The sequence below is a fragment of the Balaenoptera borealis genome (assembly GCF_965194805.1).
Source record: "Balaenoptera borealis genome assembly, chromosome: 13".
In the NCBI taxonomy this organism is placed as follows: Eukaryota; Metazoa; Chordata; class Mammalia; order Artiodactyla; family Balaenopteridae; genus Balaenoptera; species Balaenoptera borealis.
The window spans coordinates 50,158,673-50,175,263 of record NC_138870.1 but is presented as its reverse complement, the minus strand read 5'-3'; the positions used below and the strand labels follow the sequence as shown (position 1 = coordinate 50,175,263).

Below are 16,591 nucleotides of genomic sequence, written 5' to 3'. Positions count from 1 at the left end.
CCACAATCTTCTGAAAGATTTAAATCTAGTAGATAAAAATAAACATTGATCTTGTAAGAGGATTGAGTGATAAAATCAAGGCTCACACAATGGGTATGGAAGGAGTAACAAGTGGGCATAGCCTACCATGAGATATCTGGGAAAAGGTCTCCTAGATTGACTATAGGTATGATGTAGATAGGCATAAAGGAAGATGGCAAGCAAGAGAATTCTAAGACATGGAATATCAAGTGCAAAAACCACCAAATATGGTGAAAGCAAGCAAAGCTCATTTGAAAAAGTTAAAGAATTTGTAAATGGAGCAATGAAGCACGTTGAACCAGAAAGAGATAGTGGAAAATAAAGCTAGAGAAGACGTGCTTCTTGCATTAATCTTTTTCCTAAAACAATGGGATCTATATAGACTAGAGACTTTTCAAAGGTCAGTCTAAAATATGAAGATTGGATTAAAATATGAAGTACAGATGTGGAAATATAATTTAGGAAGCAATGGCAATAACATAGTGTGGTAGCAATGAATATGGAAAAAAACAGTGGACCCTAAAGAGATGCTCTTGATTAAAATGACAGCTTTTATTTGAGACACTAAAAAAAGTTTTGTAGATGGATAGTTGTGATGGTTGTGCAGCAATGTGAATGTACTTATTGCCACTGAACTGTACACTTAAAAACTGTTAAAACGGTAACATTTTAGGTTATATATATTTTATAAGAATAAAAAATTTAAAATAAAATCCTGCAAGTATTTTTTTAAAGCCAGCTTTTAGTTTTTATTAGAAGTGGGGAGTAAGAGGCTATGTAGTTAAGTGTGATTCATAGAATTCCAGTTTAAACAGTTAGATGGGGCCACTTTTGAGATGATTTTGATAAGTAAGTGGAAATGTCAAGTAGACAGGCATATATGGAAATGTGAAGCCCAGAAAAGAGATCTGGACTGAAAATAACAATATAAAAGTTGTTGACATGGAGATGGTAATTGATGCCTTTGGAATAAATGGGATTGCTATAGAAGAGTATATAAGAGAGAATCAAACAGGAATGTAAAGAAAAGGATATAGAAACCAGAAGGATATTTAACAGAAGGATAGTGTTTCGAGGAGAGAGAAGTTAGGTAAAATTATGCTGAGAGACCATACAAGATAGTATCTAAAAATGTCCTTTTATTTGGTGACAAAGAGAACACAGGTGATTTTAATAAAAGCACTTTGAGTGGAGTAATAAGGGTCTAAAATGGAATGGGTTGGAAAGTGAGTGGGAAGTGAAAAAACAGAGGAAAATCATTTTAGAATATACCCCTTAAGAAGTTGTTATAAAAGGGAACACAAACTAGGCAGCACCTGGATTACTAGAGGAAATCAAGGGGGCACATTTTTTTAGGATGGGAGAGATTTAAGCATGTGTAAATTTCATACAAAGGTACCTGTAGAAAGACAAAGTTTCAGATAAAAAGGGAGTGCTCTGGATTGATACTCAAGATTTTTAAAAGAGAATTAGATTCAGGTCATAGCTAACCTAGGAGGGACCGCAGTCTTCATTATAGTAGGAGGAAAGGATGTTTTCATAGAACTGGGACTAATCAAATGGATTTTTGTTTGTTTCTCACAAACCCATAGTTATTTTTATAGGATAATCAGCATCTTCTGTGAGAAAAATATTCTGTGATACCCAAAATAATGTTATTTAAATACTTAGAATTTTACCAAAATATTTTATTTGGATATTATCAAGGTGGCTTCTGTTTAACTTACCTTTTGGATGACTGCTATTTTACTTCCAGACAGGTAGGGCAGTTACCTGTTCTCTGAACAGGCCATCCACTCATGTGTCTTGGTGTCTATTTACTCTGCCAAACCAAATCTTGATTTCCTTTGTGCCAAGCTGAGAGATTTTTGCTAGGGATCCAAAATGGAAGAAAATACAGTCTTGCAGAGATTCCGTAAGAGATAGAAACATAAATAGATGATTATAACCCAGTCTGAAAAATGCTGACATGAGGGAAGTATTTTCACTATAATACCACGTATTGTTAAAAATTTGAACTCCTGAAGTATAGAACATGCCTCATTTATCTTTGCAACCTCTTTAGCACAGTAACTATTATGTATATCCAAAGAATTCAAAAATAATTATTGAACTACTGAATAATTGAAAACATTGGTGCAAGCTCTATATTTCTGAATAATGTCATTAATGCGATAAGAGCCTAAAGTTTTTTTGTCACAATTCCATTTTGATTTTTTTTTTGAACTATCAATTATCCCTAGGTAAGGACTACTAGGAAGACTAAATTTGCTAAGAAGGCAATTAATTAGAGTGCTCAAAATCTCAGTAGACCATGTACCTTTACAAAAGACTACACTTTTGATTTTAATCCTAAATACATGGCTCCTATCTACACTGTGCTAATTCTCTGCTTCTCTAAGATAGTAATACATTTTAAAGGCTAATGATAGAGATCAGAGTATTTTAAAATACTAATAATTATGTTGCATTTCAAAATGTACTTAATGTATACCTAATATTAATTTTGAAATACTAATGCTCTGTGGTTGTGTACTGAGTCAGTTTATAAGTCCAGGAAAAACTTGATAAAAATTTCATTGCTTGAAGTTCATCTGAAGCTCAGATATATAGAGCATTTACATTTAGAGACTGATAGGAGAAAATACCTTGTATAAAATCCCTATATTTAAATGAGCAGTTCAAAGTATTTAGAGAAACAGACTCAATCATTGCTTTTACTCTAAAGGATTGAGGACATTGGATGGATGATAATATTGATTGATTGAGTTCTGATTATACTTCTGATTTCAAGGTGAAAGCTCCTAGAGTGTGGAATTTTCTCTATGTTGAGTTAAGCAAGATACACAGGGTGGAAGATACTATAGATAGTTAATGAAATGTATAATAAAAATATGGTTGAACATAATCTTTAGAGGTAGTTTCACATTTCTGTGGACTTTTATCCCTATACAGTTTGCCTATCCATTTTATTTCTTTTTTGAAACAAGGGCTTAACATGACTTCTCTGCTGGTTATTATCACATGTAAGCACAAATTATAGAGAATCTTTGACTCCAAAATTAACTTTTTAGTTATTTTTCAAAATTTCTTTTGGCCTTATATTTTAGACATTGAGAAACAAGATAGCATGACGGTTGAAGGGAGATTCTAGAAACCAATTGTTTGGGTTCAAATTCCAGCTCTGCCACTTATTTTATGACTTTCAACAAGTATTTCAACCTCTCTGTGATTTGGCTTCCTTATCTGTAAAATAAAGGTAGTAATTTTCTATTTCGGGGTAATTAGAAGAATTAAATAAATTAGAAGAATTAAATAAACACAAGAAGAATTCCAGATCCACAGCTAACGCTCAGCATGCATGAAGTGTATTGTCACTATGGTCTTTGAGCAAATGGTTTTGGACTATTCTAAACACTTTATCTACATTTTCCTGGTTTGATTGTAGCAATTCTAGTACATGGTAACAGACAACACTAGATTCAACTTAGAAATATAAAACAAGCACACACAAAAAATAAAATTGATGAAAATATTCTGGTAAACTTTTGCTTAATAATTGATGCAGCAATAGTCTCTTGGGCACACCTGCTACCATAATATGTTTAGAGAATAAAACTATATAAGATCTTTGAATTGCAATTTCCACTATTTCAAGTTACAAATTACTTCATCTCTGACACTTGTCACATTCTATGCATTATGTCTTATTAGGCCATTATCATAGACTGCCAAGTAGGAAGGAAAAATATTCAATTATTTTTTCTCAAAAGGATTATTGCAAAGTAAATCTTTGCCATTTGCAGAGTAAAATATATATCTCGCTAGAGTGCCAGGAGAGCATTCAAATCTGGCTATTCACTCTATGTAATTAGGAATGGATCCTAGAAAAAATAAGTCAAATAATATGAGTTTAAAGAATTTTTAAAAACTTAGTCAAACTTTCACAAGTTTGGTGGTAGATTTTTTTTCTCTTTGTGATGTCAGGAATTACCATAATAATTTACATTTATTTTTGAAGATTAACACTGGTCCAGGCACAGTGCTAACCACTTTACATTAATTATTTTTTTAATCCTCAGTATAACAATGCTATGTGGTACAGTTGTTATCCCTCACTGAATTAATGAAGCACCCAAAGCTCAGAGAAGCTAAGAGATTTGACCAAGATTATCTAACTAATAAGTAGCTAATAAGCAGACAAGGTTAAATTCTCAGTGGTTTGTCTCTAGGACCCATGTTCTTAAACTTTATGCTATGCTGCCTCTTCAAGTATTTATTAACAATAGTCAAACCTCGATTTTTTTCTTTAATATAAAATTATTTTTATTCTAATATTCTGAAAATTCTTAATTTGAGTACAGAGATTTCATGTTCTTCAGATTACGTGATCAGATCCCAGACTAACTGAATTCAAATCCTAGTTTTGCTACTGAACACTTTTTGATCTTTGAGTCAATTTATTTAAAGTTTAGGAGCTTCAGTTTGCTCATCTGTAAAATAAGTGCAATCATCATGCTTCATACAATTCTTGTAAATTTTAAATGAATTAATATATACAAATCATATAGACCAGTGCATGGGAAAAAAAATTCAATTAATATTAGCTATTATTACTATTAGCAAAAAGCAAGAGCTTGGGCTCAGAATGTTAATATATTAATTAAACTAGGTTTGGCAGTGAGTAGCAGAAAACTCAAAATGACTGTGGCTTTAAAAAGACAAAAGTTTATTTCTGTTTCATGTAAAAGTTTGGAGATAATCATTTCAGGGCTGATGTACCTTCTGTGTCAGGAACCCAGCTTATTCTGTCTTGTTGTTCTGCTAACTACGTTGTCTGTTGCTTTGGCTTGACTGTATGCAGCCACATCCATCTGCGTTCAAGTCAGCAGAGAAAAGGAGAGGCTAAAAAAGAAGAGATAAAAGGTACAGACTAACTAACTCTTAAGTTTCCCAGAAGCTGAAACATATAACTTGATCTGACATACTTTTGTTTGGAACTTAACAGCAAGACGCTACTAACAGCAAGGAAAGCTGAGAAACATAGTCTTTATTATAGGCATGCATGAAGGGACAAGCATTTTGGGAGGCCTGTCTAGGTTTTTCTTAAGGAGCTAAAAACCGAAAGGGTGGGGCTTGAACTTTGTTTCAGTGCTGGCTGGAAACTTGTTTTTCCTAATATATCACTTTTCATAACAATGGATTTATTAAGAAATATTACATGTCTTCTTTACCCTCTTTTATATTTTTAATAATATTCTCTGCCCTAGTTACATGTTTTCTCCTATTTTCTCTCTGTTTTGTTTTTAAAGTAGAAAACCAAAATGCAAGATTTCTCAGTGTGAGGAGTAGTATTTCTGGTATAACACATAATGGAGAACCATAAGTCTCTCTACTTTAAAATCTCTTGTTCTCTAAAGTAAATTCATTTGGTTAAAAAAAAACCAAATTTTTGCTACATGCAAATATTTTTGGAGAAATATGGGAAATAAATTAATATTTTTGTATAACCACTGCATGTCCTGTTGAAGTGCTTAGATAGTTCACCAAAATAATGGACAAAGTATTGACTTTTTAGCTAACATTGTTTCTTGATCCATTTAAAAGATCAAACTTTTGTTTCTGGTAAATAAAACTGTATAAATTGTGTAGTCTACAGGCAATCTCTAAAAATGGTATTTCTTTACATTTTAAACTTGATATTGGTCTATATATTGGAAAAGTATGGAAAGCACAGGAAAAACAGTAAATTTATGGTGGAGAAACCTGACAAAGACTACCATTTATTAAAATATATGTGGCATTTCTCCTTTTAAAATATTACTGGCTTTAAACTTAGGCAACTCTCTAGAAGATAGTCAATAAAATGACATTTTTACAAATAAGGATATCAGTCGTGCAAATGATACAAAAGTCATAAAAACAGATTAGTTTTGGAGAAGGCAGACGTCTACACAATGTTTCTGCTGCTCATCCAGAGATAACCTGAGAAGTAAAAGAAAAGAAATCCAGACTCCTCTTGGCCCTGCATTATTCTTGGTCATTATAGTTGAAGGGGAATTCTAAAAGTCACCCAAGATAATGTGCAGGTTTCTTTTGGTAGGAAGGTTTCCTGAAAAAGAACTTTAATTGATCACAGAACAACTATATTTGACGTCCGATTACCTGTTTAAAATCTACCTATCCAGAACTGAAAAGATTTTGTTTGTTTATTTGTTCATTTTACTTCCCCTAGCTCTTCCATAGAAGGAGCAATAATAAATAAATACTACTTCAAAAAATATTACAAGCGTTAGGAAAAATGGACCCAGTATTGATAAATGAACTTCCGGCTTAAGAAATAACTTCCTGTTAAGAATTACTGAAACTTGGGGCTTCCCTGGTGGCGCAGTGGTTAAGAATCCGCCTGCCAAAGCAGGAGACACGGGCTTGAGCCCTGGTCTGGGATCATCCCACATGCCGTGGAGCAACTAAGCCTGTGCGCCACAACTACTGAGCCTGCGCTCTAGAGCCCGCGAGCCACAACTACTGAGCCCATGCACCACAACCACTGAAGCCCACGCGCCTAGATCCCATGCTCCGTAACAAGAGAAGCCACCACAATGAGAAGCCCGCGCACCACAACGAAGAGTAGACCCCGCTTGCCGCAACTAGAGAAAGCCCGTGTGCAGCAACGAAGACCCAACACAGCCAAAAATAAATAAATAAATTTATTAAAAAAAAAAAAAAAGAATTACTGAAACTTGTGTCTCCAGCATTGTTTGGAAGGTTGTTTTTGTTTTTGGTGGCTTGTGTACAGCAGAGATATTAAATAATTCTGGCATGGCTTAATTTGTGCTCTGTCTCATAATAGGACTGTGTCACCTTTGCCATGTTACATCTCTCTAAACCTCAGTTTCCTCCTCTGTAAAAGGGGGGAAGTAAAACTTACCTTGTGTGATTATTGTGAAGTATAAATAATATGATGGATGTAAAGTTATTTTTATAGTTCTAGGCATAAAATTGCTGTTCAGTAACTAATCACTTGAAATAGTACAAGTATATCAAAAGTTGATATTTTCAAATAGAAGATCATTCTAGAAACTGAAAAGGAAATAATGATTTTATTTCTGCCTCATCCATTACCTATAAGGATAGGAGTCCATAGTTTTCTTAGGTTGGGAATTGCTTATTTTTGAGAATGAAGTCCTTTTTAAAATCAAAACATTTACAGATTCCCATACCAAAATAATTTTATAGACATTAATCATGACATTATTTGACCGTGATCTATATTTGGACAATACTTTTAAATATATTTGTAATTTATTAATCTGAAAGGCATCTGTTTACACTTTAAAGACTATAATATACATATATGCAAGACCTAATATTCCTTCAGTCTAGGGGAAAAAATTGATGTATATATGGATTTTTGCATGTATTCCGTGCAATAAGAGCAAGATTTCAATGAGTACATGTCCCTCTGCTCTGGATCCACTGATATAAACTATATCTTTTGACTAATAAAAAATATAAAGTCCAAGGTATAACTGTATTATCCTAAACAATGTCATACACTATCTACGTGAAAAAGACTTGCTTTTTTCACTGTTGTTGTTTGCATGCACTGATACTGATAACCTATCCTGGTGTCATCCTTCTAGTATCTTTGTTAAAAAATATATAAGCCTGATTATCAGCCTTTGAAATATTCTGCATTATAAAAAAGACTCAGGAAAATCAAAGTAGCAGGGAATTGCATTAAGATGAAGCAAATCAAGGGTTGACACAAGATATATGCAATGTAAGAGAGTAAATAAGCTCTCCAGCTCTAGTCACTGTTGAATGCAGATTAGGATTTGTGACAGATACTGATGGTCATAGGTGTCTCTGCTATGCCTAGCCTTGTAAAACAGGACATCTATATATGGTCCATATTGCCTGACAATCCTTTCAGAGGGCCATAGACTATAAACTCAGAACCTGGTGCTGCTGAGGCTTATGAGGTATCTATAACAGCACTACACAACCAGCCATAATGACTACTTGACACATATAAATATACAAATGGTGCCTGCCCTGGAAGAACTTACAATCTTCTTAATCTGATGAAACAGTAAATAGAATTTAAAAATTAATTACATTTTGATTGTATCTTTGAGCTTCTCGTTTTTATGTTCTCTGCCAACTACACCCAAAAAATACTGTTAATGGAAATGAGGTGGTCTGGTTTGAAATCTGAGAATAGAAGCTACATCTACCCTGAGGATGGGGACTGGCAAAATAAAATGTCAGTTTGGAGGTAGAGCTTGCAGAATGTTAGCAGAGCAATCGAGGGTGCACATACATTAGTCCTTGTCACACACAGTGTGGCTGCTTCATGGTGAAGACACTTCCTCTGATCTCACATAGACTCACACCAGGTTCTGTAGCCTGTCCCTGGAACCCTATTATCCATGGAAGGCAAAGGAGACCAAAATGTGAAGGAGAATCATTTCAGGCACAAGTTACAATAACAGCGATACTTTCCAACAGTGGATTTTTCAACAGTCTGGATTCTCCTGACATTCTGGCATTCTGTCCTGGGGTAGTTAGACAGGGAGAGCCACCTCAGTCACTTGGTAACAGAAGGAAGTTGGCAGGTCTGAGACATTCAGAAATTACCTTCTTTTTCAGCCAAAGGAAAGAAAAAAAAAAAAAAGATGAAAGTATAGATTAGCTGTTGTGCCATTAAGTTGCACCTTGAATTTGACCCTAGGCAGGTGATCTGGGGAAACAGAAATAGTAATACTTCAGATGGAAAGTACCATGGGAGGACAAAGAAGACAGAGTTAAATTCCAAGGGAAGAAGTCTGTGAAGACAGCAGTAGAGAGAGAGGCAGGGTAGGAGTGAGCCCCGTAGGACACTGACAACTTCCCAATCTTTCTCCTTGGATCTGTGCCTTGCCAACTGGACATTCCCTCCTGAATAAGCCACAGAATAAACCACAGGATAAACCACAGGATTTATCCTCTAAGATAAGTCATAGCACACTGCATGTGAGTTGTAATTGAATGCTTACCAACCGTCCTCTCAGTTGCATTGAGCATCCCTGAGTCTTATTGATCTCTGTATCCTCAGTGCCCAAGACTGTGTTTAATGCTTTGAAAATTCTCAACAAGTAGTTGTGGAATATGTAAAGTATTAAACTGATGAAAGGGTAGTTTAAAAAAATCCTGCTTTCTCATTTCTCAAATATATTTTTTAAACCAATTTGACACCAAAATTTACTTTTACTTATTAAGGTTATGAGCACAGACATTCTGGCATTCCAGCGTGTTCGAATTAAAAATGTAAATATCTCATTCTCCAATTGCAGAGACCACTATGCCTGCAGAGGCCTGTACACTACAATGAATGGGTTTTTCAATTTGCATAATAAGATTGTGAAACTAACAGTTCTTATTTCTGCCAATTTTCCTGAACTCTTTCAAGTTAAAGAGATTTTGCTAAAAAAAAAAAAAAAAAAGAGAAAAATTGTATTTACTACAATTTAAGGGAGCACTTGGAAATCTGATTTGGCAGGAACCTATAAAAGTCATAGACTAGAAATATACAAACATAGCAATATCTTTTTTTGTTGAATCTATAGATTTATAGGCATTTTTCAAATGAGAAACTTTAAATGAATTGTGGATTTCCAAACGTTAGCTATATGTGAGGTCTCTCCTTGATTGCTAATGATTGTTCCACTCCATATACAGTGAATACTAGTTTGCATGGATCCATCTCATCTAATTATTTTTTTATTTTTTTCACTTATACGTAGAATCTTAAAAAAAAAAAAAGAGTCAAACTCAGAAACAGAGAGTGGAATGGTGGCTGCCAGGGGCTGGGGGAGGGGATTGGCCTGTTGTCTTCCGCAGAGACTCGGCTGAGCTCCTGACAAAGACGATCCACGGACTTCATTCTTCTCAACAAGCACTCTCATCCCTCAGTTTTGAAAAATACGTTGTAACAACTGCTATCTGGGAAAACGACAGAGTTAGGAGGAGTGAGTCCAAGTCCATCCTGTCATTAAGTTAGCAGTGTGGCTCTGGTGGGTCAGATCTGTGGGGCTGGGCCTTTCCGTCCGCAAAAGGCGGTCTCTTGATTGGATTCTGCTGAATGTTCCTTTCAGGTCGAATATGCCAAGATTCTGAGTTATGCTTCTAAAGCTCTCTTCTGAAAAAGTTTTAAAAGTAAAGCAGCAGAACAAAGCTAAACAGTTTTAAATAATTATTTTTAGAAGGTAATCTTTACGACATTGCATTTTAGAATAAATCATCTCACAACTCAAACGTCTGATGGTGCTGCTTCACCCTGGCCAGCAACTGTCTCCTGCGCGTCTGCCACATGCCAGGTGCACAGCGTCCCTCCCCTTTCCCGCCCAGAACACTCAGCCCTTCTTCCAGGTGAACTTCCTGCGGGCTCCCTCCTGGCCTGGCTTCTTCCGCTCTCTGACACGGGGATCAGCAGTAAGCAGTCCCGCTTGGCGCATCCACTCGACCTCGTCCTCGGTGACAAAGCTGCACAAGGCTCTCGCCGTCGCCAAGTGGATGGCCTGCGCCTGCGCCGCCCGTCTGCCCCGCCCCCCCGACACCGCGCAGGTCACGTGGTGTTCTCCAAGCCGGTAGAGGAAGTGGAAAAGGAACGTCAGCTGTCCTCTGTCCTGAGTCACCGGAAAGTAGAGCAGGTAGTCGACCCCATTTACTTCTATCCTCCCACTTCCACGGTCATAAACAGCCACTTCCGCCTTTGCAGTCTTTCTGTTACCTTGGACTGTGCTGAAGGCCATACCCTTCTCGTCATACTGCAAAGGGTCAATCAGCTGTTTTTTCGATTGAATGGTTACACTCCTGCGGAACCTGCTCACAAATTCTTCTTCAGCCGCGTCACACGGCAACGCCAATAACCTTTCCAGCAGCCGAAGGAACTGTGCGTAATCCTGATCTGACAGTTTTTCCACTAACGTTTCTTCCAGTTCCTCCTTAATCAGCCATCTGCTGCCAGTCGGGTCTTTGGCTTTAGTTTTTTCTGAAAACAGACCTTTGGCTCGCAGCTGGTCTTGACGGTTTTCTACATCTAGTAACTTTCCGTATGCTCCACGCATTAATGAATAATATGACTGTTTGCCAGTATAAAAGAGAAAATGAAATGGGCGGCCATCTTCTTCCCACTGGATTGCTCTTTGTTTTGGAAAAATCTCTTCAGGATGCTTCGTTATTGGCCGGGCTCGCTTCTCAATCAAACCACTGGGAAAAAGGTAAGCAATCGCTCTATCAATATCCTCTTGGGTAAAAGTTTCTGGATCTTCTCCCATCATGTTGGCTAAGTGTCTCTTTCCTATGTTGAATTCTTCAATCTGCTTTTTAGTAAAATCCACTGTGTAAGTTTACGTATTAAGGCTGCAACGTTTTTCCTTGTTGTTACAACTGTAGTGTGTCTTAGCCTTAATATCTGGCATCCGGGACTTCTCTGCAGCTTAGCAGTCGCGGCTTTCCAGAGGCTCTTGTCCCCGGGCAAAGCTAACCCTACCCGCAAGAAAGAGCCGGTACGAAGCGGCTACGCCGCAGGACACACGGACAGCCGCCATGTTGGCTGCGGGAGGCGCGGGCAGTAGGATGAAAAGCCATCTTATCTAATTATTACATGGCCACAATTTATCAACACTTACGCTTCCCGGTGCTCCCATTTCTCCACAATGACATCTCTCATGTTGTTTCAAATTCCCTTGACTCTATATTTCATTCATTTCTTCTGCCCAAGTAGGCAAGGTATTGTCTCACCACTGCAGAGGAGCTAAATTGGGATGGTAAATATTCAACAAACTTAGACCTCATTAATAATACTAAAATGTTTTCCTTATAATTCTGTTTCAGTACTAAAAGTTTGAGAGATTAATAGTTAATAATAAATAGTAACATGACTATTTAATTAATATTAATATATGAATCACAGAGGACAATCCATTCTACCTAGGCTAAAATTATGACAATAACAAATAAGTGCACAATAAGGGATCATTTACTTCCCTATATTATGAACTCTAAAATAGTCATCCTTCAAAGTATACTGTAAAGTACTCACATTTGGAAATGTAATCCTTGGAAAAGCCATGGCCTTGTACCATTCCTTCTTCTAATCCATAGATGAGACCTATGAAACCAGTTGAAATGTTTTCATAATAACGTATTTTTAAATTACCCCTTGTCTTCTCTCTTTTGTGTATTAAGTATTCTCGTTTGTCTTTCAGTCAGAATCCAAAAATTATTCACCTTGATGTCATTCAAACCTTACCAAGGAGTGCTTTATCATATCCCAAAGAGACAAGCAAAGGAGCAATTATTCATACACAATAGGTGTTGTACAGGGAAGCACTAATTGTTATGTAAAGTACCCACCTCTTTCCTGACAAAGCAATGTCCTAAGCAGCTGTGGAATATAGCACATACTATTTAAACGTATTTACCCTAGAATTTCATTTCACCACATAACAATAAAAAAAACTTAAATCATTTGTCACTACAACTTTGATTGCATGTATACTTTCTTTTACTAATAATTCATCTCAAAGTTCATTGCTTAAGGTTGGAATAATGGGGACAAAACTGAGGAATTAAATGAAAAGCAGAATTCTACCTGATAGTATTATCAGCCGTAGATACTGCTTTGAACTTTTCTCAGTACAAAACGTTGGATCATAAAAAGCATCTCCAGGTTAGGAATCAGTTTCAAAATACTACCAAACATCATCCATCTGTATTAAGTTAAACCAAATGTTAAACACTAAATGATTTATAGTATTCAAGAGAAATAAGACACCACTTTTCGACAAAAAGAAAAATGTGCATAAAATCGAATGTTACGTTTCATTAGTTCATATTCTTTGCAGTCATCAATTGATCTTTTGTAAAAACTAATAAAGTATGAACTGAAAAGAATATCAAACATTCTTAGGAACAATAGTGACATGTTCAGTAAATAAAATTGCTTTAGGTGGTTTTTCTGAATAGAGATATTCACAGAAAGAGTGGCCGGAGCTCATTTGTTGCTAGTGGGCTGTATGATACAGGAGCTGTCATACGTTGCATAGTTTTTCAAATTCATGGACTTCTAATAAGATTGTAACCTTCAAACAACATTTAAAATAAATTCCACTTTTCCCACAATTTATCATTTTCTAGAAAATGTATGGTCACACAAAAAGGATTTTATTAGAAGGGTTCAGTTGAAATAGAGATGTTGTAGACTTTGGGAGAAGAAGAAAAAGACCAAGTTTGAAATAATAATAATATCCCTCAGGTCAGGCATTGCCTGTCAGTTAATGAATAACTGGGTTAGAGAACCCCAAGGCAAAGCCTATTCCTTAAATAGCATCGTGTATAGCTGATAAGAGTTTTCATATTGACATTTTCTGTAGTTTCCCACTGGTCTCTTTTTAAAGCTATGGTTCCTATTGATCCACATCCCTATGTTCCCTTTTAGATGTTCTTCTCAAGAAATATGCTTTCATAGATTTGTAAATGTGTGCACAAAGAGAAAAACATGACCTCAGGAAAATATCATGGGGCAACAGTAATAGGTCTTATGCAAGATGTCTGCCATTCTCTGGAGAATGAAGATTGAATGTGGAGAGGGTAGGGAGAGATGCAGTAAGTCTGCATTTCTAAACCCATAATTAAAGAGGATATGTTTCACAAATAATGGCATTTTTAAACCTTCCTGTATTATTTCTTAAAAAGGATTGGGGGTTAATTGAATGTGGGGCTTTAGGCCCCATGCCAGCTGTTCTCATTATCATATTTTCATATTTTTAATTAGTTGCAAAGAGTTACAAGCAAGCTTTCTCCAAATATTTGGAACACTTTACCATGGGGGCTAATTTATTGGTAAAATCTGGAAGCCACTAAAGAAGCTGGTGGTCTAGTATAATTTAAAATCGTTCTAAACTCCTCATATTCTAAAATATGAGAATTATATATGTAAAAGGAAGTTCTTAGGTTATTGCAGCTAGATACTCATTTTCAGAAGGGCAAGTTGAGCTGCAGAGTGATTGACTTCCCTAAGGTTAGAAATGCAAATATACGACTCAAAGAAATTCACAGATACCAGTCGGTAGAGGGATTGTTTGTGCATTATTGTTAAAAGTTCAAATCATTTTTTAAGACTCAAAGATAGGATCTGGTTGGAAGGTAAATGCCCATTACTTAAGACCTTACTCTTTATGCACAGAAGCAAAGGTAAGGAGCAAAGTAAAAGGATTAGACATGTCCAAAAATGGCCCCGGGGTGTGGGGACAGGAAGACTTATACACAGATTTTTTTTTTTTTAATTAATTAATTTATTTATTTATGGCTGTGTTGGGTCTTCGTTTCTGTGCAAGGGCTTTCTCTAGTTGTGGCAGGCGGGGGCCACTCTTCATCGCGGTGCGTGGGCCTCTCACTATCGAGGCCTCTCTTGTTGCAGAGCACAGGCTCCAGACGCGTAGGCTCAGTAGTTGTGGCTCACGGGCCCAGTTGCTCCGTGGCATGTGGGATCTTCCCAGACCAGGGCTCGAACCCGTGTCCCCTGCATTGGCAGGCAGATTCTCAGCCACTGCGCCACCAGGGAAGCCCCTTATACACAGATTTTTAAGCTGGTTAGGAATATCCTTTTTACCAGACCATTGTTTCCCACAATACATCCCATCTCAACTGTTGCCTTGAGGTATCTGGCAAATAATCCATCAAATAATACATACATATGTAAATATATAAATGCATATGCACATACACATACATAAACAAATAAATAGATATTTTAAATATGTTTATAAACCCATACTCAAATGAGTTTAAGAATGCTACCCCTTCTAGGAGATTGCCACTGAAATATTAATGAAAACCTCTGAGAACTCCTGCAGTTTTAAAGCCTTTGTGAACTCAGAAAAAAAGAACCTCCCCTCCCCCTCCAGGCCTGTACACACATATTTTAATCTGTTGTACTTACTGTTTCTTTAGCTTATGCTGACCTGGGAACGCTTTTTGTTATATCCATAATCATTCTGTAGAAATAGTGTCCCAAAAAACATATTTGGGAAAATAATGTCTTAAGTGTTCACCTTCATGCATAGAACAATTTGGGATGGAGAAATGAAGAGATAAAATGAACAAATGCAATGAACACCATACATTCTGCTTCTTTCTTCCGTATTAGCCCTTCTCAGCAAGCAATTCTCTTTTTTAAAAAAATTATTTTATTTCATTTATTTTTGGCTGCATTGGGTCTTCGTTGCCGTGCGCAGGCTTTCTCTAGCTGTGGCGAGTGGGGGCTACTCTTCGTTGTGGTGCGCGGGCTTCTCATTGCAGTGGCTTCTCGTTGTGGAGCACGGGCTCTAGGCACGTGGGCTTCAGTAGTTGTGGCACGTGGGCTCACTAGTTGTGGCTCACAGGCTCTAGAGCGCAGGCTCAGTAGTTGTGGCACACGGGCTTAGTTGCTCCGTGGCATGTAGGATCTTCCCGGACCAGGGCTTGAACCCGTGTCCCCTGCATTGGCAGGCGGATTCTTAACCACTGCGCCACCAGGGAAGTCCACAGTTCTCTTTTTTGAGAGATCCCATCAGCTGGTTCAGAAACCTCTCTTAGATTTTGCTCACTCTACACAGCCTAGGAGGCGGTATAGTGCAACAATTAGTGTGGACAAAGAGAAAAGCCAACGTGGTTGACTGATAGAATTGCATTTCTAAGCCTTGAGTTGAAATTGAGTTGAAATGAGTTGAAGGTTGAAATGTATGTATACAGTTTTTAGAGATTGCCTTGTGCCCTACACAATTTAAAGTAATTGTAGAAAAGATTGTTTCTACAATTCATAGAAAAGATGGTTGTGACGATTAAATGAGATACTACATGCAATGTTCTTAGCACCAATGCCTTACACGAAACACTCATTAACTGTTTGGGCTGATAATAGGAATGTCCATTCACAAGCTAAGGTGCCGAACATAGTCAATTTTTCCATTTTCATTAAAACAATTCCATTTCTTTCTTGACACCCCCACCCCACCCCAATACCAACCTGCCAGGATGACAGGGCATTTGACTTCACTTGATATCCATGGTCTAGTTTCCATTGTGTTGCCCAGTCCCAAAGTTTAATCCTATTCAGATGCTTGGGAGGGAGTTCAGCAGCTGAAGGCATCTGGTGCTTGGTTTGCCTTTCACACAGGCTGCTATTTAAATGTCCATTATTCTATTTCTCCATGCTCCTTCAATTCCAGTGATTCTAGTGAAGCTTCTATGTAGTCCATGGGACTTGGACATGACTATATCACTACCTACATGCCAAATATAGGACATGGGAATCCCATCTGGCCTGCCATATCTTATAATCATCACTTGGGTCTTTCCACTTCCATTGTACCATCACTGGGCAGCAGGCTACAAGAACCAGTAACTCTCAGGACTCCCAAATGTCTCAGTCTGTCTCTGCTCTTTTTTTCTCTCTCTTTCTTCATAGACAGGGGGAAAAAAATCTCTTGCTAATTTGTTGGAGACTGATTTCTATCCTCCCAGTTTCCTGCCAGGATAG

At 37.1% G+C, this 16,591-nt stretch overlaps 1 long non-coding RNA gene and 1 pseudogene across 2 annotated transcripts in view; one reads left to right on the top strand and one right to left on the bottom strand.

The window, feature by feature from the left end:
- The window catches only part of LOC309609610, a 705,176-nt gene that overhangs the window by 179,106 nt on the left and 509,479 nt on the right, over positions 1–16,591 (top strand). The gene's annotated exons all lie outside the window — the stretch shown is intronic.
- LOC309609399 (small ribosomal subunit protein uS9m pseudogene) lies at positions 4,871–15,490 on the bottom strand (annotated as a pseudogene). The gene has a single exon. The product of its transcript is annotated as a small ribosomal subunit protein uS9m pseudogene (transcript).